The 27,757-nt window shown below is 37.6% G+C and overlaps 1 protein-coding gene and 1 long non-coding RNA gene across 11 annotated transcripts in view; one reads left to right on the top strand and one right to left on the bottom strand.

Annotated features, from left to right (window-relative positions):
- The window catches only part of RUNX2 (RUNX family transcription factor 2), a 248,287-nt gene that overhangs the window by 179,449 nt on the left and 41,081 nt on the right, over positions 1-27,757 (bottom strand). The window lies entirely within an intron of this gene.
- Positions 6,755-10,423, top strand: LOC113441049 (uncharacterized). Of its 2 annotated transcripts, XR_003374791.2 has the most exons (3): positions 6,755-7,434; positions 8,264-8,468; positions 10,096-10,423. It is a non-coding gene; the product is annotated as an uncharacterized LOC113441049 (long non-coding RNA). The 2 variants fall into 2 exon arrangements; XR_015741183.1 differs by lacking the exon at positions 6,755-7,434 and having other exon boundaries at positions 8,043-8,468.

Below are 27,757 nucleotides of genomic sequence, written 5' to 3'. Positions count from 1 at the left end.
GGAGGACTGAAAAGGGTTGGAAGAGCGGTCCGCTTGTCGCTCTCGGCCCGCGCGCAAACAAAAGGCAGAGCTTAAGAGGAAAAAGCGGCCGCAGACCCAATAGCGGAATAAGGGTAAAACGCCGCCCAGCGTAGATAACAACCTATCAAAATCGGCCCTAATTTCTAAGGTCTGAGTTCGGTTTGATCCTTCAGCCTCCCGCCCCGCCAAGAACCGCTGTCGGCAGTCCGTGCGCTCTCAAGGCAAAGGGATCGGCGCGAGAAAAAGTTGGGAAGCCGCCGGGACCACCAACTCGTCTTCGGAATACAGTTTCGCCAGAGTTGCTGGGGTGTATTTAGCATTAAGAACCAACTTCCTTCCTTCCTTCCTTTCCTTCCTTCCTTCCTTCTTTCCTTCCTTCCTTCCTTTCCTCCCTTCTTTCCTTTCCTCCCTCCCTTCCCTCCTTCTTTCCTTCCTTCCTCCCTCCCTTCTTTCCTTCCTTCCTTCTTTCCTTCCTTCTTTCCTTCCTCCCTCCCTTCCTTCCTCCCTCCCTTCTTTCCTTCCTCCCTCCCTTCCTTCCTTCCTCCCTTCCTTCTTTCCTTCCTCCCTTCTTTCCTTCCTCCCTCCCTCCCTCCCTTCCTTCCTCCCTTCTTTCCTTCCTTCCTTCTTTCCTTCCTTTCTTCCTGACTTCCTGACCCCAAAAAGAGGATGAGGATGAGGATGCCTGAAAACAAGAAGCAAGAACAGCCAGATCCCCCCTCCAAAAAAAACCTCTCTTTCATCCCATTTGTCACCATGGGTACTTTTCAAGATAAGAGGAGCGCACGGGTAACAGACCTCCTTCCCAGCCACTCTCCCCGTTAATCTCTCTGTTTCGTCTGTCCTCATAAAAAAACAACAAAAACGCACATTGCAGAGGGACGGATGGGTTAGCCCCGGGCTAGGCCTCTTCCCCACTGAACCAGTCCCGAAACTCCCCCCCGCCCCGCTTTGCTTTAGAGCAAGTCGCTGTTCCAGTTGCAGCAACTTTGTCCAGAGGAGGCAAGATCTTGGACACTGCATTTTTTTTTCTGGGTTTAAAGACACCAGCCCATTCATCCATGACAATTATCTTCTATAGGACATCCAATAAACACCCCTGCTTTCAGACAGACATGTTTCTTTGCTAGATGATTCTTCGGATCACCTGTAACTCTTAACATCTGTCCATGTTTTTATTTTTCTTATATGTATCCATTTCATGTATTCATAACTATGTTTATACTTATACCTGTTATCTTATAATCACTTGACAAAATAAATAAATAAATGAATCTTTTGGAAGGCACATTGATAAGTGTTTTTTAAGGATCAGAGTCTGGTAGAATTGTCCTGGTAAATTAGGTACAGCCAATTGTAAGTGTACAACAGTGAACATTATTCTTGCACTTTTTCATCATCACTATTAGGATCCAGTTGTAATTACCTAAACAGTTGACAGTTGCCATTTCAAGCCTAAACATTTATTCTTCAGCTGTGAATCCAGTTGATTGATTTAGGATCTGTTGCTAAATGTATTACTTGTTACTGCATTTGGAATAATTGAGTTGTTGATACCTATTTGCTCATTTAGGACACCTCCGCTGAATATTTATAAAATTGCATGCACAATTAATAATTTGCTCGTCAGATTTCTATTTGCTTTCTGTAAAATCTCATTGAATATAAACTTTCCCTTCTCTGCTGAGTAAAAATAAATGTTTAGATGTTCAAGGAAGCTACTGGCAACTAGTGTAAAGAGATACTTAAAATAGACAGCAGTCATTTCTAATGTGGAAATAATATTTTCCTACCAAATGCCTTCACAGTTTTAGGCTTTTAGTAAAAATGATCCTCATTCTCTGAAAAGAAAAAAGAAACGCCTTGATGAATACTTTGCAGAGGTAACAGCATTTGATCCTATAAAAGGCCACAATTTAGAGCATTCAGATTATACTCATTTTTACTCAAGGAACTATAAATCTGAGGCTTAGTTTTTACCTGGAACGAAATTTTACTGATTCCAATGGAATTGGCTTTCATGATAAAATGGTTTAATAGAAGCCATAATATTTATAAAGATAAGTGAAGCTTAGAATTCCATAGATATGATATGATTTGGTTTGGTACTTGTATTTTACCCACAAGAAACACATACACAACATACCACTCATCATTTGTGTGCCATTTACTAAAACCACACTACCTTTGAGTTCATGCTCATTGTATTAATAGACAGTTATTGATCCAAAACATCTTGAGCATATATTACACATTTTCAATTGATTCAACTGCTACCCAATACAGACATTTAACAATTACAGTAGTATAAATAGTTAGTGCATTAGCACTGTCTAAATAGTAAACATGAATTCAAATTTTTAAATTCATTCAATAACCATAAATACATAGGCTGACTCCGTTTTGGGAGAAGTTGGAGGAAACCATCAAATTGTCTTATTTTATTCTTTTCATTAGTGGGACAGACCATTCATTGCCTTACAATTTCCTAGCTAAGGTACAAACTTGTGTTTTCTGACTTTGTCCAGATCCTACCATTTTTCATGTAAAGACAATTATTCAAAATCGTGTGCCTTACACACATTCTGTTTTTTATGAAGATGGTTTGTCATTACTTCAGCTGTGCTGTGCTACCTTCATCTGACACTTGGAATACTAGGTGCAATGAGACCCTGGGATAAGGCTACAAGCACTGCCTATAGCATGATTGAGGCTCTTTGATCTTCTCACATGGATGGATCACTTGGGTACAATATATAATTCCTTGACTGCTGTTCTGAAATGTAAGGTTAGTGTATATGGTGTCTCAGTGGAAGTTAAATTAATCAAAAGTTTATCTATGCCATCAAAATAAATGTTAAACTTGCTTTGCTTTGGCTAGACTACAATACATTCACACTTTCTTAGCATAACACAATAAAAGGCTAGTTTTCAAACAGTATTATGAACGTTACATTTCTACTCAAATGTTATATACAAATGTCCTTTATTGTGGGACATTTAATGATCCATACACATTAAAATATGGAAGGATATAAACATAATTAAATATATAATAGTCAGGGATACAGTATTTGATTATGTGTCAAGATTCCTGCCACAGAAATCTAATCAAATGATTGGATGGAGGCACTGAAGTGATTGGATTTGAACCAGGAAGCTAACAGCCCAAATAACTATTTAGAATTAAAGCATGTTTTGTAAATGAAGGGCACCTAGTACCACTCAGCCCAATCTATTTAGTGGGGATTGCTGTGGGACCCCACAAAAATAAGCTTCCATGTACAACATCCTGAACTCCAGGGAACATCTCTATAGTGACATCATGCAAGTTGTCTTTTCTCAAAGCCGCAACCTCCAACAATGACCTCCATGTTTTGCTACTGATATCAGGAATAGCCAGTTGCTGCTTACTGGATGGAGTAGGGACAAGAGGGAGGAAAACACTGTACACATTCCAGTAGTATCTTCTGTTTCTCATGGCCAAATATTATGGCCTAGCATAGAAGGCAAATTAAGTAAAATGATTAAGTAGGTGTCAGTATAACATATTGTCATTGAATAATCTTTATTATTGTCTGATTTACTGAAAACTACAGGTAGTCCCTGACTTATGACCAAAATTGAGCCCAAAATTTATGTCAATAAGTAAGACATTTGTTAAGTGAGTTTTGCCCTATTTTACAACTTTTCTTGCCACTGTTGTTAAGAGAATCCTTGTAGTTGTTAAGTTAGTAACTCAGTTGTTAAGTGAATCTGGCTTCCCCATTGACTTTGCTCATCAGAAGTTCGCAAAAGTTGATTACATGACTCTGAGACACTACAATTGTCCTAAATATGAACCAATTGCCAAGCATCTGAATTTTGATCACAGGACCTTGGAGATGCTGCAACTGTCATAAATGTGAAAAACTGTCATAATTCACTTTTTTCAGTGGTGTAACTTTGAACAGTCACTAAATGAATTGCTGTAAGTCAAGAACTACTTGTATTAAAATGTTATAATTTTATTCATCTGCCATTAAAGAACTTATGAAATAATGTGTTTCAGTGTGTTTCAGAATGTTACTTAATTAGATATGTACTATCTAAGACTTATTTTCAAATGGGTTTCATGTGTTTTCAAGTACACAGTTCCAAAGACAAATACTTTCTTCTGAAATGTAAAAAAATAGATTTTTAGATCTAAACTGAATGACTGATTTCAAATAAATTGGGAGCATAATGTAAGAGGTTTTAAAGTTTATTTTCTTTCCACAAATAATGTTTTCTATTTTAGTATGAGCTAAACCTTTTTAGAAAATGTTCCTGCTGGAGGAAGTAAGAGAGATTATTTTCATCATTTCTTTCCTTTCCTTGATTGACTGATTCATATCATCAAGTCAATGCTGATGCCTAGTAATCCCATAGTTAGATTGTCTCCAGGATGATCTGTTCCTCACCTGGCCATACACTGGTGTATCCATCATTGCTATAACTGAGTTCATCTCCCTTGTTGCTGAATATCGTTTTCTTCACTTTTATTCCTTGCCTAGAACTATGGAATTTTCAAGGAAACTGGGTCTTTGTATTATCTATCCAAAATACGACAATATGAACCTAGTCATTTGTGACCATATTCTTCCACGATTCCTTTGTTTGTTTTCTTGACTATTGATGATATTCTCAAAAGTCTTCTCCAAATCAGTGGTGGTGTTCAGCCAGTTTGTACTGGTTCAACTGAACCAGAAGCAAGGATATGGTGTGGGTTGCCGAACCGGTAGTAACTTCTGGCTGGCCACGTCCCTGACCTGGTCCTCGGTTGCTCGCTTGCCCCGTCTGCCCGATGCTCGCTCAACCTGCCTGCCTGATGCTAGCCCGCCCAGTCATTCCTTAAGGTATTTCTTTTTTTCCTCTCCTGATAATCAGCTGTTCCTATGATCAGCTGTGCCGGGACGCCCCTTGTTTACTTATTGCTTTGCCCAGGATGCTTCCCTGGGCCCCAGGGAGGCCCCAAAATGAAGCATGGGGGGATTCTACCTTCCTGAGTTTTCTACCTTCCTGAGCCCCAGGGAAGCCTTCTGGGAGCAAAAACGCACCTCCCCCGGAGGCTTTCCTGAGGCCCAGAAGGCCCCAAAATTGGAGGGAATGCTACAAAAAGCAAAAAAAAAAAAAAGGTTCGCCCACCTAGTCATGTGGCCATGCCCCCTACCCACGCCCCCTAGCCATGCCCACAGAACCGGTAGTAAAAATTTTTGAATCCCACCACTGCTCCAAATGTCTCGCTGAGAAATGGCTCTCTGGAGTTAGTGGAGTCCTTGAAACAATGTGGGAGTTCATCTAGAAGTTTAAAGCAGAACTGACAAATACGCTCTCTCCCACCTTTCTTCATGAGATCCTCCTCTGTGTATGTCTTGAGGCAGAAATTCAATCTCTGAATTTTGTGTATAAATATGCATGCTTAAGTCTGCCAACTTCATTCAGACTAAGTTTTCATAATGGGATCAAAGTATAAGTTGTCTCTTTTTTCTTCCTCTGATTAATTGTAGAAGAGTTAAAAGGTGAATGTTATTGAAAAAGGATTATACTATTGTAATGCTTGGGGATTATTCATGATGTGTACAAAATTGGCAAAAGACAAGCCTTACAAATCTTCCTTATAGTTTACTTCATATAGGAAAGAAATCTTAACTACTGCTTTACAGGAGGTGTTGATTTTTCTGGACCAACAATATATTACAGAATGAGTGTTAAGTGAGGAGATGTTGAAGAATGACTTTATAGAACAAGTTACACAAGTATTCCTGCATCTGCCTAAGTTCCCCTTTGTCTTCTGGGAGTTGGCATAATTGCTATATCTAATATCTCATTAGAATTCTAAAAACAATTAAAAATATCCTTTATAACAAGGGTGGGCAACTTATAATCAATCATAGCATACCAATAATAACACGTAAGACTGGTATGAAAGATTCATTTCAGATATTAGGACAAATGGCTTTTCAGGAGAGAAAAAATATATTTGCTCTAATATCTAGAGTGCTGACATGGTCATGGTTAAAATTAGAGTAGGAGATCCCAGTTCCAGCCCACTTTCAAGCATGGAAATTCACTAAGTGTATTTGGTAGTAGTTTAATTCTGGGAGAAATTTGAAGAAAAGAGATTTAGCTGTATTGCCTCATTGGAGAAAAGATGGGATATAAAGCAAACAAATACCATTGAACATATAAATGGAAATTCTGGTGACAGGCATTTTGCTGAAAAGTTACCAGTAAAAAACAAAAAAAGGAGAATTTTGGAACCAGATAGAACAATCCTGATCTCTTCTATTCCATCCAAGACTAACAGCAGAAGATATTAGGATTTATGGATTCCACTCCCCCCCCGCATGCTGTACTTTCTTAAATGAGGGAGAAAACTGAGAGGTAGCAGGAGGTGTTGGCAAAGGTGAGACAATGGCCTTTAAACATCAAATGTAGTTTCTTCCCAGATACATCAATGCATTTATCAAAGGGATTCCAGACATTTCACTGCAACCATTTCTACTGCTTCTCAAATATTGAAAGCCAATTGATGGCAGGATGGACTTCCCTTTTTTGTTCATTCCTTAATTTGTTAATGAAGATTGGAAAACCAAGATTTGGAAGATACAGTAGAACCTCTGGTCACAATTGTAATTCGTTCCATAACTTTGGTTGCAACCCGATTTGGTCGTGACCCGAACCTAATTTTGGAAATTTGGCGCTTGCCAAAAATAATTGGCGTGGAAGGGAAAATCAGCCATGAAAAAAAAAATCTTGTGTGAATGTTGTGGTCAGAACCCGATTTGGTCATGGTCAGAATGTTCGTGACCAGGGGTTCTGCTGTACATGGAACTATGCAAAAGAGATGGGGAGGACAGCAAAGAGAAATCCTAATTGTTCAAGCAGACATCTGCTTGGGTGACATTGAGTAGCTTATGGTGTCTTATTCCTCGCAATATCACATTTTGGCTTCTTGGGACTAAATGAGACAGAGGGGCATTTCCCCAATTATCTCAATAAGAGCTTGCCTCCAAAAGAAGACATGGAGGTGAGGGATCAGGAGAGGAGGAAGGAACTTGTAGGAAAAAAGATAAGAGTCTAATACATTCTTATCCTGCATCATTCCTACTCTTCTGCTGTTGATCCTTTATGTTTCTGCTGGTTCCTCACTGGGAAGCTTCCAAGAGGTTTACCTTGCATTCCACTGTACCGCAGAGTATGTTGTACTTCTTACTCTGCTTACTCTTTCAATCCCAGGACATAGCTCCACTGAAGTCTTAACAATTGGTCTCTCATTTTTATCTCATCCAGGTGAGGTAGTGGAAATGCTTAACCAAGGTCTGGTTGCTGTAATCGTCTGGAGGAGGGTCAGTAATCTGCAGCTCAAACCATGCAAGACAGAAGTGCTCCCTGGTGAGTCATCTGCCTGCATGAAGAGTTTAGCATATTCTGGAAGGGTTCTACTCCTCCTAAAGGACCACATTCATAACTTGGGATTGTTGATACATACTTTATTGTCCCTAGAGTCACACCAGCACCCTTCGCCAAAGAGTTGCCTTTTGCCAGTTTGGATGGTACATCAAGTAAAGAAAGCCTATCTTTATTGATCTACATCTTAGTAATCTCCTATTAGAATTATTAAAATTCATTTTTCAAGGACTGACTTTGAGAATGATTTTGTATGAAAGTTCAGTTCATACAAAAGATAGTGACCAGAATTGGATATTAGAATATTATGATATAACATCGGATTTATCATTTCTCAGTTGATTTTCAGGATGAATTCAGCCTGTTGGCATTGACTACACTGTATAACTTTCTTTAGATCTTGGGAATGTGAAGGCCAGCTTCTTCCTATGTTGTATACTGTCTGAAATTGGGAAGATCAAGAAAGACCTGTTCCAAGCGCTCACACATACAGGCAATGTGACATTAGGCAAAAACTTGTTGAATGTTTTAAGTAATTACCTCTTTTTTAGCTTTTTTTAAAAAAATTCCTGAATCTTTTCATTATTTTTTTTTTTTTTGCATTTCCACTGCTATGTAGGTTTTAATCATTGCTTTAATTCATTATTATTTTATTGTCACTTTTATTGTACATGCCTCCAAGGACTTTTGCTGTAGGATAATGTATTGATGACTCTATTACATGATTATCATGATTACATGATTACCAGATGGTTTATATCCCAAGGTACCGAAGGAGCTGGCAGATGAGATTTTATTCTTTTTTTTAATTCAGAACTACTGAATAAAATCTTTCAGAGCTCCTGGAGCATGAGGAAACTGCCAGAGGCCTAGAAAAGAGCTGATATGGTTCTAATCTTCAAAAAGGAGAGAAATTGGACTCAGGAAACTACAGAACAATCAGCTTGACATCAATACCTGAGAAAATCCTGGAAAAGAAAACCAAGCAGCAGATTTGTGAGCATCTGGAAATGAACAAGGTGATTACTAGAAGCCAATATGGGTTTGTTAAAAGCAAATCATGCCAAACAAGTCCTATTGCCTTTTGGATCAAGGAAATGCTGTGGATAGAATATTATTAGACATTTGATAAACTAGATCACGGCCCACTCCTTGATAAGATAGAACAATGTGGGGATAGACAATACTTCTGTTGGATGGATTTATGGTTGGCTAACCAACCATACTCTGTGTGTGATCCTCAATGGAATTCAGGGGTGGAATTCAAAACTCCCAGGAATCAGTTCGCTCCCCAGTTGCTGGGTAGGCATGGCCATGGTTGGTGTGGCCTACTGGAACTTCTGGGAGTGCTGTTTTTCACCTTCCCAAGGGTCCAGAGGCTTCCCTCAGGCCTCTGGGAGGGTGAAAACAGCCTCCCCTCGGCTGTGGAGGTCCTCTGGAAGCTGGTAACAGGCCTGTTTCCAGACTTCCAAAAGGCCCGTTTTTCCCCTTCTCAGAGCCTCTGTGCAGATCCCGCACTTACCTGCATCAAAAATGGGCCACGTGGAAACTTCTAGGAGGGGCAGGGTGGGGTAGGCGGGGACAGCCGGTCAGTTTAAATACTGGTTCAGCGAACCAGATGTAAATTTAATATCTGGTTTGCCTGAACCGGTATGAACTGGTAGAATCCCACTCCTGATGGAATTACATTGGAGGGAAGCATGCAGTGGGGTACCTGAAAGTTTTGTATCGGAGCCAATATTCTTCAAAATCTTCATACATGATCTAGATGAGGGGATAGAAGAGGAGCTCATCAAATTTGCAATGTCACCAAGCTCAGGGGAAATACTAACACTTTGGAAGATAGATGTAGGATTCAGAAGGATCTTGACACTGGAGCATTGGGCAACAAGATGCAGTTCAATGGAAAGAAAAGTAAGCCCTGCATTGAGGCAGGAAAAATCAAATGCACATGTACAGAATAGGTAGCACATGGCTTAACAATAATGCCTGCGAAAGGGATCGAAGTCTCCTGGTCCTAGGCTGAATTAACAGGGATAGCATCAAGATCATGAGAAGTAATATTACTGTCCTATACTGCATTAATATTGGGCACACATGGCATATTGTATCCAATTCAGGTCCCAATGATACATAAAGAAATCTGAGTCTGGGTCAGACTCATTGGAGGGGATAAACAAGTTTTTTAGGGACGTAAGATGCAGAGGAGTCACTGGAGAAGGGCCTAATGCTGGGAAAGATTAAGGGCAATAGAAGAAGGGGACGTTAGAGAATGAGGTGGCTGGATGGAGTCACTGAAGCAGTTGGCGTGAGCTTAAATGGACTCCAGAAGATGGAAGAAGGCCTGCAGGAACATTGCCCATGGGGTCGCGATGGGTTGGACATGACTTTGCAACAAACAACAACAAAGATGCAGAGACCAGCACTCCACCAAATCAATAGGGTTGCAATGGACTAGGCACGCTAAGGAGAATAGGGCAAAAGAAATTGTATTACCATAGCTAAGGAATTAGTTAAATGGGTCTATTTGGCCAAAGCATTATACTTGTCATTGGACTATAACACTGGTGTAGAGTACTGGAGAGATCATACATTGACTTTCTGTAAATAGGTTGTTTCCCTAATTGCTTTTTTTCCCCTCCCCAGGCAAACCATCTATCTTCCTGAAGCAGGCATTGTTTTTGCAGTGATACTGGATCCTCAACCCTTATCATAGCATTCTGCACAAGATGTCATATTTGTCTTTCCTTTATAATGCTTCCACTGAAACAATGTTAGCAATTTGTGTTTTAAAAGGATTCATATGGAGAATTTTGCAGTGGATCAGTTGTGAGACTTCCTGGTGATAGCACTTCAGAGATCTCTTTATTTCTATATTATTTTCTGTGTAAAGAATCTGATGAGCCATGGAAACATCCTACTGTCATGTTCACCTAATGTGTGAATGCTACTAATAAAAATGATACTAAATACATTTTTTTAAAAAAATGTTGAAGTCTATTTCTTTGAATATTTATTATGGTGTACCAGTTTAACAAATAGCAAATGATACAGCATAATAAGTATTGTCCTATATATGGACAAAATTCAACAGCATGCCCGAAAACATGGTTGAGTTTATTCCAAATTGGAAAAGATGCATAGGCCTGAAATTACCTTTTCGTTACAAATACACACCCCAAGTGTAAGGTCTTTTGTACGAAAATGTACCTAGTTACTTTCCCCCACCAGTCCTTTATCATTCAGCTATTGGATCACTGGGAAACTACAAAATGATTTTCTGATCTGCTGTTAATCTTCACCAAGAGGGAGAGATAGAGGCAAAGGGAAAGGAAGAAAATTCAAGGCCCAGTACACAAATGTAACAAAATAACAATCTTTTCTTGAGATGGATTTCATCTAAGAGATTACCATCTGCCCTGAAACAAGAACCTTGTTTTAAAATTCTGTTAGTATGTATAATTTCTCTTATAAAATAAAATTAGCACATCATATCCCATGTTCTTTATATTTTGATAAAATGCTCAAGAAACATACAGGTTGTCCTCAACTTAGAACATTTAGTGTCTGAAGTTATGACGACACTGAAAAAAGTGACTTTTTCACTTTCACAAGTGTTGCAACATCCTTATGGGCATGTGATCAAAATTCAGATGCTTGGCAACTGACTCATATTTATGACAGTTGCAGTGTCCCAGGATCATTTGCGATCTTCTTACAAGCGGTTACAGGAACTGGGCTTGGCTAGTCTAGTAAAGAGAAGGACCGGGGGAGACACGATAGCGGTCTTTCAATATTTGAGGGGCTGACACAAAGAGGAAGGGCTCAAGCTATTTTCTAAAGCACCTGTAGGCCAGACAAGGAACAATGGATGGAAACTGAACAAGGAGAGATTTAACCTGGAAATGAGGAGAAACTTTCTGACAGTGAGAACAATCAACCAATGGAACAGCTTGCCCTCAGAAGCTGTGGGAGCCCCATCACTTGAGACTTTCAAGAAGAGATTGGACTGCCATTTGTCAGAAATGGTGTAGGGTCTCCCACCTGGGTGGGGGGTTGGACAAGATGACCTACAAGGTCCCTTCCAGCTCTGATTATCTGTTATCTGTTATCAAGTAAAGTCAATGGGAAAGCCAGATTAACTTTACAACCATGTTATCAACTTAACAACTGAAGAGATTTACTTAATAACTGTGGCAAGAAACATTGTAAAATGGGTGTGTGTGTGTGTTCATTTCACAACTGTCTTGCTTAGCAACAGAAAGTTTGGGCTCAACTGTGGTCTTTAAGTCTAGGACTACATGTATTAGCAATCCTATGCAGCCAAAGTAAAAAGCAAATCACCACCCATGCAGGAATAGGATAGGATAACAAACAGCTCTGACAATTCTGCTGACCTCTAACCAAGTAGAAGATAACCCTCTAAAAGCATGAATCCCTTATTATCTGCTGATCCCAAGGTACCATAATGTTACAGATCTAGACTCTACCTCCCCCTTACTGAAAGCCCACAAATATTTTGGAACACTCTCCATAGTCAACTGGTTACAGGTAGTCTTCAGTTGAGATAGTCTTCAATTGAGCCCAAAATTTCCATTGTTAAGTGAGACATTTCTTAAGCGAGATTTGCCCTACTTTATTATCTTTCTTGTCACAGTTGTTCAGTGAATCACTGCAGTTGATGAGTTTGTAATCTGGTTTTTAAGTGAATCTTAGCTTCCCCATTGATTTTGTCTGTCAGAAGGTCACAAAAGGTGATCATATGACTTTGGGGCACAGCAGTGATCATAAGTATGAACCAGTTAAAAAAAAATCTGAATTTTGATCACATGATCATGATAGTGCTACAAAGGTTGTAAGTGTAAAAAAATGGTCTTAAGTCCCTTTTTAAAGTGCCATTGTAACTTTAAACAATCACTAAATGATCTGTTGTTATTCAAGGACTATCTGTCATCCCACTGAATTCAACATTATCCTGATATTTCCCCCCCCAGGGAAAAGTCAAAGGGAAGCATGAAAAACCATTCCAGTGCCAAGAATCAGCCAAATCATATACAGAATCCAAAAATTCAATCACTAGTGTAACCAAACTGCTATGGACACAATATATACTTTGAAACAACCGAGTAGGAAAGAATAAGGGAACACAGATCCAAAGCTGTGATTTAAATTTCATTTTCCACCCACAGAGAAATGTCAATAAGACAGTGCTTAAAAAGCTTACAGCAATGTGTATGGTACTAATGGGAAAACAAGTTGCAACAAGAGTGAATCATGCATCTCACCTGCAAAACTAACTTTATAAACAATGAATCAATAGTTCATATCTATCACGGTCTATCTTGAAGTCTCCCAATTACCATGGAGCTTTAACTAAATAAAATATATTTATCAAAATTTTAAAACCACTTAGCTCCTTCGCAGGAGTTGCGGTAGCTCTTCATTTTTTTGTTTTAGAAAGACCTGCTTAAAATTTCTTTAATTACCACTAATGTGAATACTATAGATGCCCCCCACAAAAAAAAAAACTGAATTGAGGAAATAACTGCTTTATCTTTCACAAGCCTGTGTGTGCACACACAAACATATGCATACACGCACACACCATAAAAATGTTTCTCCAGCAAAGAATGGATTGTTCATATAGACTGGTATAAAATTTTGTATTTGATTCCAAAAGGATGCTTTGCAGTTCTTAGGGGCACAAATGCAGCAGCTGTCTGCAATTCTGTAGAGCAGCTGCATGTTTTCCTGGGATCACCAACTCCTGCACACTGAAAAATGATGAGGCTAAAGCAGTTTAAATCCACATATTTTAATTTCCTTGGTTTGTATATGAACAGAGCATGACTTCCACTTCTGACTCCAAAGAAATAGATTCAGTTCAAAAGAATGGCACTTGCCTTTAAATGATGTGGACAGTATGGAACGTAAGTCACAAATGATAAAAATAAAATTTGACAACTTTTGCTGAACCTATGAACAAAGTTGTCAAATACAATTAGCATCTGAATTCAAATCCACATTGAGTGGATTTATGAAGTTTGATCTTGCTCACAGATACTCATTTCTGCTCTAACCATGATGTTGGCAGAGGTAAAGTTCAAAAACTGTACCTTGGATAGAATATGGCATGCTGCTTCAGAATCCAATATGATGCTGCATTATAGAAGGGTGTTACTTCAGGTTCTAATGGAAGAAATACTATCTATACAATAGTAACCAAAAGGCTAATTTGTGGACTTGCCAGATAATTGGACTTGCCAGATATTACAACAACAAATGTTTCCCACATCAAAGCTGGCCATGACAAAACTGAGGTTTTCATAATCTCTGTTACATAAACGTAATGAGTCTTTATTGAGCTTTATCAGTTAAGAATCATTGGTGTATGCTGGTGGCTCCTAAATTCTTTAATTATGTATATCAGCAAACAATGTGGACAAACAACTTGGACTGTCCAGGTCAGAGTGATATAAAGCCTTCTAGAAATATTGCAGATAGATTGCAGTAGGTAGAAGAAAGATTATTTATGGGAAGGATACCTGGAATTCAAACATTGTAAAAAAAGTCTTTTTTTAAAATAGATCATTTGGGAAGCTGAAGTGTTCAGTATTGGAATATTCATTATTAAATACTTTATACATTAACCTTAAAGAAAATACTTTTAATTCAAAATTCCTTAGTTGGTCAGTTTAATTGTTCTGGCAAAAAAAAAAGTACAATGAAAACTGACAGAGAAAGGTATTTTAAAGAACTCTTATACACTTCCCAGCTTTTCTGTTTGAAAAAAAAAAAAACTATTTTCGAGCCTGAGATTAAAGGGAGACTCCCTTTATCAAATAATTACATAGAAGGGGAAAATTTTTATAGGTGCAGAACACCATGCAAATGTCAAAACAAAATAAAATGTTATTGCATCTCAAAGCATTTATTGCATGTATAAATAAATATGTGGATTCATTATAGTTATTTATTTTTGTACTTTGCTTAAGAGATAGAAGCTCTGTGCACTTTGATATCAGTGATATTTTTTTCTTTACCCTTGTCAGGCTTCTCCTTCTGTTCTACCATCAGTTTTGCTCTAATATCTATAGCTGTGTTCTGCTGACAACATGGAGATGTTATATATGTAATACTACTAAGACTTGTATTCTCAGCATTGACATTTTCAGCCTTAGTAACTTGTATTGGTCTTGAATAAAGAAGAATAGCAGTACTGCTTCGGATTGCATAATAATAAACAATTTTGTTCAGCCTACCATCTCTGTCCAATTATGTTAAAGGTCATTTGTTCTGTCTGCATCCGTTTTATCCCAATAAACTCCTAATATATTATGTACCTTGTGAAAGTGATGTATTTTTATATATTCCCTAAAGAAGGAATGCACATTTGCAGTGATTTTCTATTCTGTATTGCTTTTCAAGGCATAGTTATGGGAAACTAAGGTACGTACACAGAATTTCCACTGGGCTGAAGAAGTAAACTGTTTTTTTGACTCTTAAAAGTTTCCCCAAGAGAAGGAGAAGAAGAAGAAGAAGAAAAAGAAACCTATTTATATACTCTTATTATTTCACTCTATCCATTCATCTGAAATTTGTTTCTCAGTCATGCTGAAGCTGAACATTCTCAAATATAATGAAAAAAACCCCTGACTTTCTTTGAAGTCAAAACCAAGATTCTGAAGGAAAGTCTAATAGTTGGCCGGTTAGATTTAACATCTAACATTTATCTGGTTATGGGAAAGAATCTGCCTGCATAATTGATTCTTCCTTTCCCATATATCCCTCAAATCTTTGCTGGAGTCTCAGGAATTAAGTTTGCTAATTGTAACACTGACTACAACATATAAATATTACACATTAGAGCTAAAATGCATTCAAGTCCTAAAACCACGCCAGATGCAGAGGTAGCCTGCACATATTGTAACAACTGGTTTGCCCAGTGCAGAACCGAAAATGTGAGCTTATGCGCAGCTGCAAAAACACAGCGATTTCCTGCGTGTGGCAGCTGCAGTGAGTAGAGTAGGCGAGGCGCGAAAAGTAGCTGGGCTGCATGGGTGGGGCAAGCAAGCCAGATATATAGGATGGGATAGCACCAGAGCAGGTAGGCAGGCCCAGCCAGTGGTCAGAACTACCTGGGTGGGAAAACCGGTCTGAGCCAGCAGCAGCCCACCACTGGCCAGATGTGATGCTAAAGGTAATCCTAGAAATGAGATCCTGTAGATCCTGTAGATATTGCAGTGTACAGAGAAGAGAGGTGTATCTTTTCCCTCCTGGTCATGCAATTAATCTTATGACACAAACCAACTTGCCAAAAAACCAGCACTAAAACCCCATTCATAGAATGAGAGTTTCTTTAAAACACTTACTGTTAACATGGAGAATGAATTAACAGGCCTGTGATCAGTAAAGGAAGGGCAAAACATTACATTGCATAATTCAAATGATCATCCACTACAAGTTTTTAAAAAGAGACCTAATGGATTTAATAATGGTGACTGATATCACATGCATTTTCCTTAGACTGGCCAGATGCAAAAGTGGATGGGCTTTTATCAAGAGATAATTTTGGCTGACGTATATCTTAAATCTTTATTTTGGTGGCCCCTTTGAGACCTAAAAGGCGTCTTTGCTTTGTTTTCTGTCTGGTTGAAATATAGCCTTTGTGCTGCCTGTTGCAGAAATAGGTTCAACACAAACCTAAATTAGGAATTGAACAACTATTATGGATGGATGAATTCATAACATTGCAGATTTCCTATACTGCACACATTAAGAGGACTGCCTAAGATGCAAAACTGTTGTTATATCTCTGTAGAAGAGGAAATCTATATTACCAGATAAAACCAAGCATTTGCAAAATACATATTTCATAAAGGACTATGTCCATGTGCAATTATAATATACTTTGCCAAAAACCATCAATAATAAAGGTATTCAGGAAAACTAATTCCTATAGTCCATGCAAATTATCTTTAGGATGAGGACAGTATAGGTAACAGCAGTGTTAGCTACCAAACAGAATAAATGGTTTAGGTATTAAAGAGAAATTCTCATACAAAATGTTACTAAAGTGGTTGTTGAAGCATCATCATAGAGGAATTTGCAGCAGCCATAATTGCATAAAAAGTAATAGTATAGCAATCTTTACTTTGGCTGGAAACCAGCATAAGATAACATAAGGCTAATATTGTACAATCCATAAAATGTAACAAAAATTATAATGGATAAACCATATGCCTATCACTATTCAGAAATTCAATATTAATTTAGTTTTAATTTATAAACTATATGACTGTACGACATTTATCATTTATTCTTAAACAGTTCTTGGCAAGTTTTAAAAGCTGCAGCATGCAATGAACATTCGCAAATATGTCTGATGAGCATATCTGGCAGTCTTGATAATATCAGGATATAAAAATATGATGCTTGTTTCTGTACAGCACAGATTGAAGATTGATATGCTCAGCAGACTCCACTTCCCCGTTATTATGCAGGCATAGACATTTCATGCATGAAATCTTCTTGAAACTACCCTCTGCAACTTTGGAGGGAGCAGCACCCATGCCAAAGTCTTTCTGTAATTTGCCATTTCTAATTGCCAGCCATTTTGACTCCACTCTATAATTGAGCTGGAGGACAGTAAAACGAATGTGTGTATTCAGGAATTATAAACTGGGCAGGAAAACAAATGGTCTCTGCAAGAAGATTGATTGGGACTGATATTAGTTAGAGAGTTTGGTGAGTGGAGCGGCCCAACTTTTTGGGTGGAACTTGAGTGTATAAGAGACACTTAAGGCATCTCTGGTGAAAGACAGGGAATGAAGACAATCAGACACAAGCTACCTCATGGTGAAATGTAACTGTTTCTCCACCCTATAGCATTTGTCAATAGTTATCCAGCAGCCTTGTTTTGGGTGACTCAGTCCCACCTCAAAGGGAGCAATACTGACATTTATCTAAAGGGTTGCTGTGAAGAACATGTTGCACATCTGGCAGACATGGTGCATTTCTGGGTGCAATTCAATGTGCCCCCTTACATGGCTTGGGATTGGGTTATCTGAGGGATCACCTTTTTCCAAGAATCTCTACCAATTCAACCTGATCTAGCAGAATGGGCATGACGCAGATCCCATCAGTCAAAGAGTATCAGCTGGAGTGGATGATAAAACAGGCATTTTCTGAAGTGGCCCCTGATCTATAGAACATCTTCCTTCTGAGGTTAGAATGGTTAGGTTTTGGTAAGGCTAGAGGTGGTATTCTGCAGGTTCTGACCAATTCTGGAGAACTGGTAGCAGAAATTTTGAGTAGTTCGGAAAACCAGCAAATACCACCTCTGACTGGCCCTGCCCCCATCTATTCTCTGCCTCCTGAGACCCAGCTGATTAGCTGGGTCTTCTTTTGTTGCCCTGCACAGGAGAATAGAGCTGGAAAGCAGGTTAGTGGGGTGGGGAGAGAATGGAGATTTTGCAGTAACCTTTCCCCAGGAGTGGGGAGGGAATGGAGATTTTACATTATCCTTCCCCTGCCATGCCCACCAAGCAACAAGCACAGAACTGGTAGTAAAAAGTTTTGAATTCCACCACTGAGTAAGGCCCTAAAAAACTGCCTATGTTCCCAAACCTAGGATGCTGATATTAAAAGCCCTCTTTCCCCAAAAAGAGACAGTGGCAAATCACTTATAAAATCTTGCCAATAAAATGACAAGGGCTTTTCCAGGCATTTACCAGGAATCAATATTAACATGAAGGTATTCACAGCAAAATATTTTGCCAGTGCTGCTATGTCTCCATTTCTCAAGGAACAATGCATTAGGCACCTGAGATAGAGCAGACTGCCACTCAGTTGAAGAATTCATTGCTGCAATATCATATGAGCATTTTCAATTCCAATGAGTATAGTTAGCAGAATAAACCCTTAGGCCTGCAATTTAAAAGTTATTTCAACATGTGGTGTTTGCTTGGATTTGTTGGTAGAAGGAAGTAAAAGTTATTCCAATGCGGATGGCTTCATATTATTGTGGCTTTTACTGAGGTTTTGGCTATTCACGCTATGAAGTAGTTCTTATAGTATGCAGATGAAACATTTGTTTGAAACCATTTTAGCTGAATCTGTTGCTTCTTCATGTAAGATGCCTGTACTATTGGTGCTTCACTATTTTGCCACAAGTATCACAAAACAATGGCTTTTGAACGGTGATGCGATTCAATTGGTGTAACAACTGGATTGGTGGGTGCATGTGCCATGTTTATAAAAGCCCATTTTCAGCTTTAATACTTTCCTTCTACTGCAGGCCCTGCGAATAAAACAGCTGAGGCACGGCAAACCACTTTGCCACACAAATCAGCTGTGCTCTAAAACAATGAAATAAAGCACAGGAAAGAGTAGGTGTGGATGGGTGGGGCCAAATTTTCACTGGAACTACCAGTTCGCCCGAACCAGTCCGAACCAGTAGAATCCCACCCCTGCTTTTGAAGTTCTACCTCGGAGAGTTGCAGAGGCAGAAAATGGGGTCTTGAGGCCTGCATATGTTCCCTTGTTTCTGCTTTACATTCCTATGAACTCACTGTAATACTCAAAGGTTACACTTAATTTTAAGTCTCTCTTCTAATCCTTAATTTTGACAATATCCTTATCTGCCATTACCCTAGAGTTCCAGTTCTCCATCTCAGTAGAACAAGCGTTTACATTTAGGGAATGCATCAAAAGTGAGACTTGCTCTTAAAACAAATACATCTATTGAATTTCTACCCAATATTTCAATAAGTAAATAGCACTCACATGGTTAATTAATCTTTTAAATATGATTACAACAGTGAAAGATGATGTAAAATATTAGAAACACAGTATATTAAAGAAGCTGCACATATCCCTATCTTCATTAACTACAGTTCCACTTATGCACCAAAGCTTGCTTTAATAAAAAAAAATGTTTATTTTGCAGAAGAAAGAACAACTGAAGGAAAACTAGCCTTAACAGGAGACTTCATAGTGCGAGCATAGCCGTCACGAGGACTGTTTCAGATGTTGCCCTTACTCTGGAAGCTCCAAGACAAAATAAGCCAATTTTGCCAGCATCTTTCTATGTTATGAGATTGCAACACAATTTTTGGACTCTAGCCCAGAAGCCTTAGCAAAATTTCAGTCCCTCTAATGAAGAAAGCCAGGGCCCTTTAACTGAAGATGCTTTGATCATTAGACACTCAGATGGAAGGAAGCTGAAAACTTAATCTGGAGTTTCACGTTGCTGAAATCTCATTTTAGCCTATTGTAGGATTATCCTGCCTGAATTTCTGCCTCAGTCTGAGTTTGACTTCTGAAGACTACTAGATTGGTTGATGTTGGTTTCTTGACAACAATACGGGAGTCACTGCCTTTTTCTCAAACCCATATTTCAACTTCCAGATTTAATTTACACAATCTGAATTTCCCGATAACCTTTTATCCAAGTACTAATTACTGCAAGTTTGACCCGATCAAACTCTTTGAAATCAGCTAAGGTCAGCTAAATGCTGCCAATTAGCAAAATTCAACCAAAATGCACCTGAATGGTATTTTCAATAAATTTGGCACTATGACCTCCAGATAATTTTTCTCACTTTAGATCCTGAAAAACATGAATAAACTATTAAGCACGTACAGTATATAGAATAGTCCTTATATGTCAGATTAGTACTTAATTGGTAGCATTTCTGTTTAAATCTAGAGGTCTACATCCCATTCAAATATTGAATTCAGCAAAAGAAAGATTGGACTAAGAGTTGCCTTTTCAGTTTGTGTCCATCAATCTATGTGCCACCACCGAAAAAACTTTCTTCCTTGATTCTTAAAATCTGGATAGATACATGTGAGAAGGTATTCTGTCGGGTAATTTGGTCATAAGTCATTAGGGTTTTAAAGGTTGAAACCTACATTTAAACTGAGTCCAGAAACAAATTGGCAGCCACTGTAGATGGCACAGAATTGGCATAATATGTTTGCATTGGTTTGTCCTATTGAGCAATCTAGCTGCTCTATTTTGAACTAACTTTCCAGATCATTTTCAAAGGCAACCCTTTGTACAGCTCACTGTTTAATAATCAATAACTTATTTTCATCCTCTATGCTCAGATTTAGTTTCTTCACAAGCACCCTGATCTCTGCTTCTTTTAAAATACAGCTTTATCTAGAGTATGGCCTTGGATAGATTCTCACGTATAAAAAATGAAAGCAGTAAAGTTGTGAATGAATGAAAAATGTTATGAAGAAGTGTGTATTGTATAGGTGGATATGGTTATTATTGATATTGGAGATAGTATATAGATCTCCTGCATGCATAATTCAGGAAACATGAGAATTTTTAAGTAATTAAAGCAGTTCTTTTGGTTTCAGCCAAAAACTTAGATATTTTGGGGTCTGCAGAAGTTAGGTAAACAATATCTATCAAAGTTGAATTCATGTTACATATCTATAAATCACTAAATCATATCTATAAATTCCAGAAGAAACCATATGTGAGGCTGTTATGCAAAAGTTTGAAATATTAAGGATGCATTGTTAAAAATTACTTAATTTTGGAACCTTTTGAAGGTTTATCAGTTGTGTTTAATGGAACTTGGCAATAATTGTAGTACATGAGACACACTATAAAGTAAACTGCAGGGTTTAATTCAGGCAAACACCCCCCATCAGAACCCACCCCCCACTATATCTTATTTAATATCTTACCAATTCTATGATGATTCCTTTCTGTTTTCAAAGTGTTTTTTTTTAAGAGAAGAGGATGGGTTTTTTTGTGTGTGTTCCTGGTTCCTTGTTATTTTAAACATTTGTAATGATGATTTAAGATCAGAGTCAAATTTGAGAAAAATCAAAATGTTAGGGTATATGACCAAAATCAAAAAGTCCGATAATCCCCCAGAAATTACCATAACTGAGTAGAATGCAGGCTGTTATTGATGAACATAGAAGCTAGATGGAGAAAAGTAAACTAGTTAGACCTGGGTTCCACTTGTGCTCTGTTTTGCTGATTTGAGGTTAACAGCCTCACTGAAGAGGCTTATTGTGAAGAAGCCTAAAATTATCATTTTGAAGTGATAGCATATTTCACAGAATGATTGCAAAAACATCATGATTTATTGGGATACTATCTCCAGACTTTACAGCATGTACTTAAATTGGATATTTGAACGGTCAAATAATGGGCAAGTATTTTAAAAGTATTCACATTTTGAGATCGACCCAAAAGACCCAAAAACTATGGAAAGGCTTGAGATCAGGAGTGTGATTCAACCATGTAACAATTGGTTTAGTGAGCGCTTCTTTTGTGCATGCAGGTGCACAAAAGGTGCACGAGCAGAGGGTGTGCTACTGACCTTCTCCTGCAATCCTGCACTCTCCCTGTGTGTTAAGCAGCTGATGCGTGGCAATCCACTGTGCCACACGAAGCAGCTGAGCTTGAAAACCAGGAAATAAAGGTCACAAAAAAGGCGGGGTGTACGTGCAGGCCCAGCAGCTGATCGTCGATGATCCTTGGAGCTACTGGTTCGACCAAACCGGGTCAAGCAAGTAGAATACCATCCTTGCTTGAGATGAATGCCAACTGTAATACTAAATTTAATAGGTATAGTTGTGAAACAATTAAGGAAGCTTTAAAAAGGTTATTGATAATTTATTTTATAATGCCTTTGTTCTGCCTTTTCTACAATGAGTTTAAATTCAAATATTTTGAATTTAATCCAGACAGAAAAGGTCTGAAAAAAGGACACTGCTCCTTCCTCCTTGTTGTATGGAAGACTGAGGTTCACAGAGGAAATAAATTATATCCAGGTGAATAAAGCTGTACAAGGCTTAGGAACAAGATATTTGCAGAACTGTCTAATCTCACAGAATCTGTCCTGAGTTCTGGGATCATCAATAGTTTATCATTTGTGTGTTCCTCGGATACATCTGAATCTATCATTAATTTTGTTTCTTTCCTGGTGGAATTCAAGTTGTGAACAAATTGCCCTTGAAATTAAAGGAAGCCCCTTTTTATTACAGCTTAAAAAGACTAAAATTTATTTGTTTACATAGGTCTTTACATTGTTTTAAATTTAACTATGTTAAATGTAGTATTTTTACATATTACATATTATTTGATGGCTTTAACAATGTTACTGTATAATATTTGTTTTGATTGCATTTCTGTGAACTATCCTGAAGCTACTAAGAGTTTTGGTGCCATACAGATAGCTGAAATAAATAAAATAGAGAATAGTGACATTGTGGTATAGAATTGTATCACAGGTAATGACAAAATTTTAAATATAAAATTCAGATAGTATTTGAGCTGAAGGTTTTCAGTCAATGGCTTCTTATTTCAGTAGTATCTAGTTAGTCTTAGCAATGTTAAATTATGACTCCAAGAATAAATTGTAATACATTTTATTTATTTCTTTTAAATGGATTCTATTTTCAATAAACAACATTTAAATTTTTCTGTTATTTGTATATTTGTAAAATTTGATTGCTAATATTTGTGTATGAACATGCATGTATTACTTTTAATACATGTATTAATAGCATTTATATTATAATATTTCACTCTAAAGTTATTTTTAAAAATCCCTTTTACTGAAAGAATGATACAGTCAGGATTACTTGGTATTGCAAGATATTCTTTATCTTACAAACATATTGTATAGATACCGTATAGATAAAAATAGTTTGATTTTATAATGTTCCAGATCTCTTTTTTATTGACTGTGACTTGGGTGATCAGAAACTATAATTTCTAACTAAGATATCTCAGCAAACTCTAATAAAACTAAAAAATAGTCTCCATCAAATTGGACTTGATACCTGATGATCCTATCTTAGAGCTGGGCCAGGATTACAGATAATAGTAAACCATTCAGTGATATAAAAATCCAAAATGATTGTGAATGGAATGAATAGTTGACCAATAACAACTGTCAAGTTTTCCTTGAGGCAAAGAAACTTCATTTCACATATAATCACGAAAGGGCCTATTAAGCACTATAAAGCGGTATATAAGTCTAAGTGCTATTGCTATTGTAATAAATTATAATGTTATTAAAGCCCTTATATAAATTGAAGTTATCACCTGCATACTATGTACAGGTACTGTTTTGGTCACTATATTTGGGAAAAAATATTAGAGTCAGAATAAGGGCAGAGGAGCAAGCCAAAATATTCCAAGGAATTGAAACACTTTACTAGAGAAGGCTAGAACACTTTCTATACTTTTGTAAGACAGAAGAAAGGCAACTAAGGGGGAAGATAATGGTGGAGTAGAAAACTGCATGTGTAGAGATAATGGACACTCTCAAAAGTCTAGGAATAGGAATCATCCAATAGCCAATCCCCTATTCAAGACCCAAGGCAAAAGCTGAACAAACATGCAGTTTACAATTTGTAGATATCGTATGTAATATTAACATAATTATAATTACATATCTAAATGCCATTTTATCTTTACCAGTTTCTTTTAAGCCCACATTTGCATTTCTTTGGTTTTCAAAATCATGACAATATTTCAGCCACATGTTGCAAATACTCCTGTATTTTGCAAATACCACCTAGCTTTCCTGGGAGACTATTTTTGTTCTTGGAAAGATCTTATCATCTTGCCTGAAGCAGGACTTTCTCAATTATATTAAGTATAAAATTATTCAACAATGCCCTACAGGTTACTGAATATAGTCCACAATGACAGTGATATTTTGAGTTTTCACCCAAGTGTCTCAGTCTTGAAGGAGATAGAAGGGGGATCTTTTGTCAATTTATGAAGGACGGTCCTATTTGCAGAATATAGAAATCAAGAATTCTGAAATGAAGCTATTTTCAATTTACTGTCCGAAGATATAGCCTAAAGGGATGTTGTCAAGAGGACAGTTGATCAAAAGAGCACCACCAGCATGGTTTAGGATGAGAGTTAAAATATTACAGTTTTGTCAGTGATGACAATGCAGAAGATTTTATCTTCCCTAATTATCCTCAAATAATAAACATTATACTATATGACAAAACTCTGTGAACCCTAAGATTGGAAAAGGAAGCAAGAAAAGAATTTTTGATCCTGAATATTGTTAGATTTATTGTCTGTGTGACATTTTTTTATTTTAGTAAAAAATATAATTGAAAATAATAAGTATTAAGGCGAACATGAAATGAAGAACATTTGGGACAAATGAGATTTCCAGTGATAGGCATCATTACTTAGGAATTTTATCAGACTGATTGCAAAAGGTAAGACCACACACATATGTATTGATAAGCCTTTTAAAGCTTCTGCGAGCACACATTTCAAAAGGTAATGCATTTGTGGAATTTAGGGAATGTTCATTTCCTGATTTTGGTTAATGACTTTTTAAAATACCGCAGATTAATTTTCATGCATATGTTTCATATTCTCAATGTAAAAGTGTGCATGAAATCTCTTGCTAAATAGAATTAGTACATTTTTCCCCGTGCATTTTGAAGGTTCAGATTTTAACATCAGATACCTTGAAAGAAAAATGACTCATGGAACTCATTAAAATAGGCTGTATTTGCTGAGGCCAAGGGGGCAAGACGATCAGTCACAAAAAGCAACAGTGAGGTACAAGTTTTGTCCTCTTTCTTTGTGCATTGCATATACATGGCTGAAAGGGGTAGATCTTTCAATATTGGCATTGTCATTTTGAGAAAAATGGCAAGATCCTGAAGATACAGCCTGTGCCCTGATGAAGATTGAGATCCATTTCTAAGTCTGTCTTTAGCTTACATTTCTATGCAAGTTGGAACTTGTACTTGCAAACAGATGGTCTATTACTAAAAATGGCAAATGGCACTGTTCTTCCTTGAGCTAATGAACTACTGAAAACAGGATGTATTTTAAAATTGCACAGCTTTAGCAGTTAATAAAACCATTGCATGGTTTGAATGGTTTGTCAGCTAGAAGGAGAAAGCTGTCCACCATTTTTAGTAATAGGCAACCTGTTTGTAAGTATGAGTGGTCCATAAATTGGACATCGTTAATCTGGGGACTGCCTGTACTGCTGGCTATTGCTTGTAACACTTCTGACTGATAGGCTAACAGTCTTTTAAGGTAGACCAGGCAGGACATGAATGTTAGAATTCTATTTTACTGATTTTCAGGCAGTCCTCTTTTAACAATCATTTGTACAAGGACTGTTCAAGCTTACACTGGCATTGAATAAGTATGTATGACTGGTCCTGTATATAGGTCAATTGCAGTGTCTCTGTAGTCACATGGTGCCTGCCTCGCAATTACAACATTGCAGCAACCCTCAGTTATTGTCCTTTGTGATCTTTTATACTGGCTTCCTACAGGCAAAGTCAATGGGAAAACTGGCAAGAATTCACAAATAGCAACCACATGACAATCTCTCTTAATGACCCATGGAGACTTGACTAATGATGGCAACTGGAAATGCTGGAATGTTTGTTCCTTCAGAGGCACAGTCATGTGACTTCAGCTTTTATTACTTCCAGTCCCAATTACCATCATGCGAGGTAATGTAGACTAAAATAATAGAATTTTGAAAGTGTAACAATGTTTTCCCTTCCTTCTTAATCTGAATTTCTTTTCTCCCACATTTAAAACACATTTTTGTACCTGTGGCGACATTGTTTATCCAAAGTCATATCTGTGGCTCTCCCAATAAGCAAGCTGTTTCAGAGCATTCAGAGATACAAACATAGCAGTTTTTGTAGCTCCTTAAAACAGCCATGCCTTTCCTAAGATTTCATGACTGTCCTTTGCAAAATATCTTGAGGAAAAAAATGTTTGGTTTAAGGGGCTGCAGAGAGTTGGCATATTTGCACCTATTTGCTAAAATACACCTTTTTTGCCTTTAAATTAAGCTATGGCATAGTCATAGTATTTGCATAAAAAATAGAAAGCAAAAGAATATAAGGTTTCCAGGCAGAATATTATTGATGACCTAAGTATTAGTTTTATGTATATTCTGGGACAAGAAGGCCTATCCCTTCAATGTATCAAAGGTAATTGATTCAACCTTTATGAGCACAGAAAGAATCCCTTAGTCAAGGCTTAAGCCACTACTGGATAAAAAGTCTGTATTGAATCATAAGTTACAGCACTCAGTAATAGTTATAGGATACTAAATGAACAATCAACATAAATCATACTAGGACACTAAATAAAAGAATTAATATAAAGCATAAGATACAAGCAACAAAGTTATAGTCATAAGAAGATAAGATTAGGGTTAGGGTTGTGGGTTGTTGGTTGTTGGTGTATCTGAGAAGAAAATTGTTATGTCCTGAGGACTCTAGGAGTTCTCACTCAGGTCCACTCACTTTGTGTGGGCGTTATTCCCCCATCCTCATTGGTTAGTTCTCTCCAGCAGCCAGCTATAAAAGCAGGCTGCGGGGTCCAACCAGTTGCTGATTGCTGCGAGCCAGTTCCAGGCGTGGCAAGCACGGTCAGCCCTTTATTGTATAATAAAGTATTGTTGCACTCATGCTCTGGTTCAGCCTCTCATTGCTCAAACTTAACAAAAATGGTGATGATAGTTGACAGTGGTTTCATCTTTAACTTACAGTAAAACACATTCAGGTCATCATTTGGTTGTTTGATTCCCTTCAGCATGGAAAGGCGGTTTGGTGTAACCAGTGATATTTTTAAGAATTTCCCACATATTTGCTGGTTTATTTGTTGAGAGCTGATTCCTCAGCTTCTCAGAGTAGCTTTTTTTTGCTGCTCTGATCTCCCTTGTTAATACATTTCTGGACTGATTGTACAGCATTCTATTTCCTTCCTTGTAGGCTTCCTATTTGGCATGATGTAGCTGCTTGAGTTTAGCTTGTTGTTACTGTGTTGAACCAAGGCTTGCTGATATTGTCTATTCACAGGTTTACGTTTGGCACACATAGGTCTTCACAAAAACTAATATATGATGTTACAATATCTGTGAGTTCATCCAAGTCTGCAGAGGTATCTTTGAAAATGTTCCAATCTATACAACCAAGGCAAGCCTGTAGCTTTAACTTTGGCTCCTCAATCCAAGATTTCACTGATTTCATTGTTGGTTTTATGGTTTTAAGTCTTTGTCTATGAACAGGTACAAGGTACACAGCTGCTTATTGGTAAAGGCCGATAAGCATATTTTAATACTGTGCAGCAGTGGTCTAAAGTATTCTTGCCTCTAATAAGACAGTTGACATACTGAAAGTATCTTGGTATAATGTCTCTAAATCCACATCATAGAATTTCATTAGTGGAGTTACATTTTTGTACTATCAGTTGTTGATATAAAAGTGGAGTAAAATAATGCAGTAATAGTATAAA

Source organism: Pseudonaja textilis, chromosome 1 (genome assembly GCF_049901715.1).
Source record: "Pseudonaja textilis isolate UNSWEBS1 chromosome 1, rPseTex1.2, whole genome shotgun sequence".
Lineage (NCBI taxonomy): Eukaryota > Metazoa > Chordata > Lepidosauria > Squamata > Elapidae > Pseudonaja > Pseudonaja textilis.
This window is presented reverse-complemented; position numbering and strand designations above follow the sequence as displayed.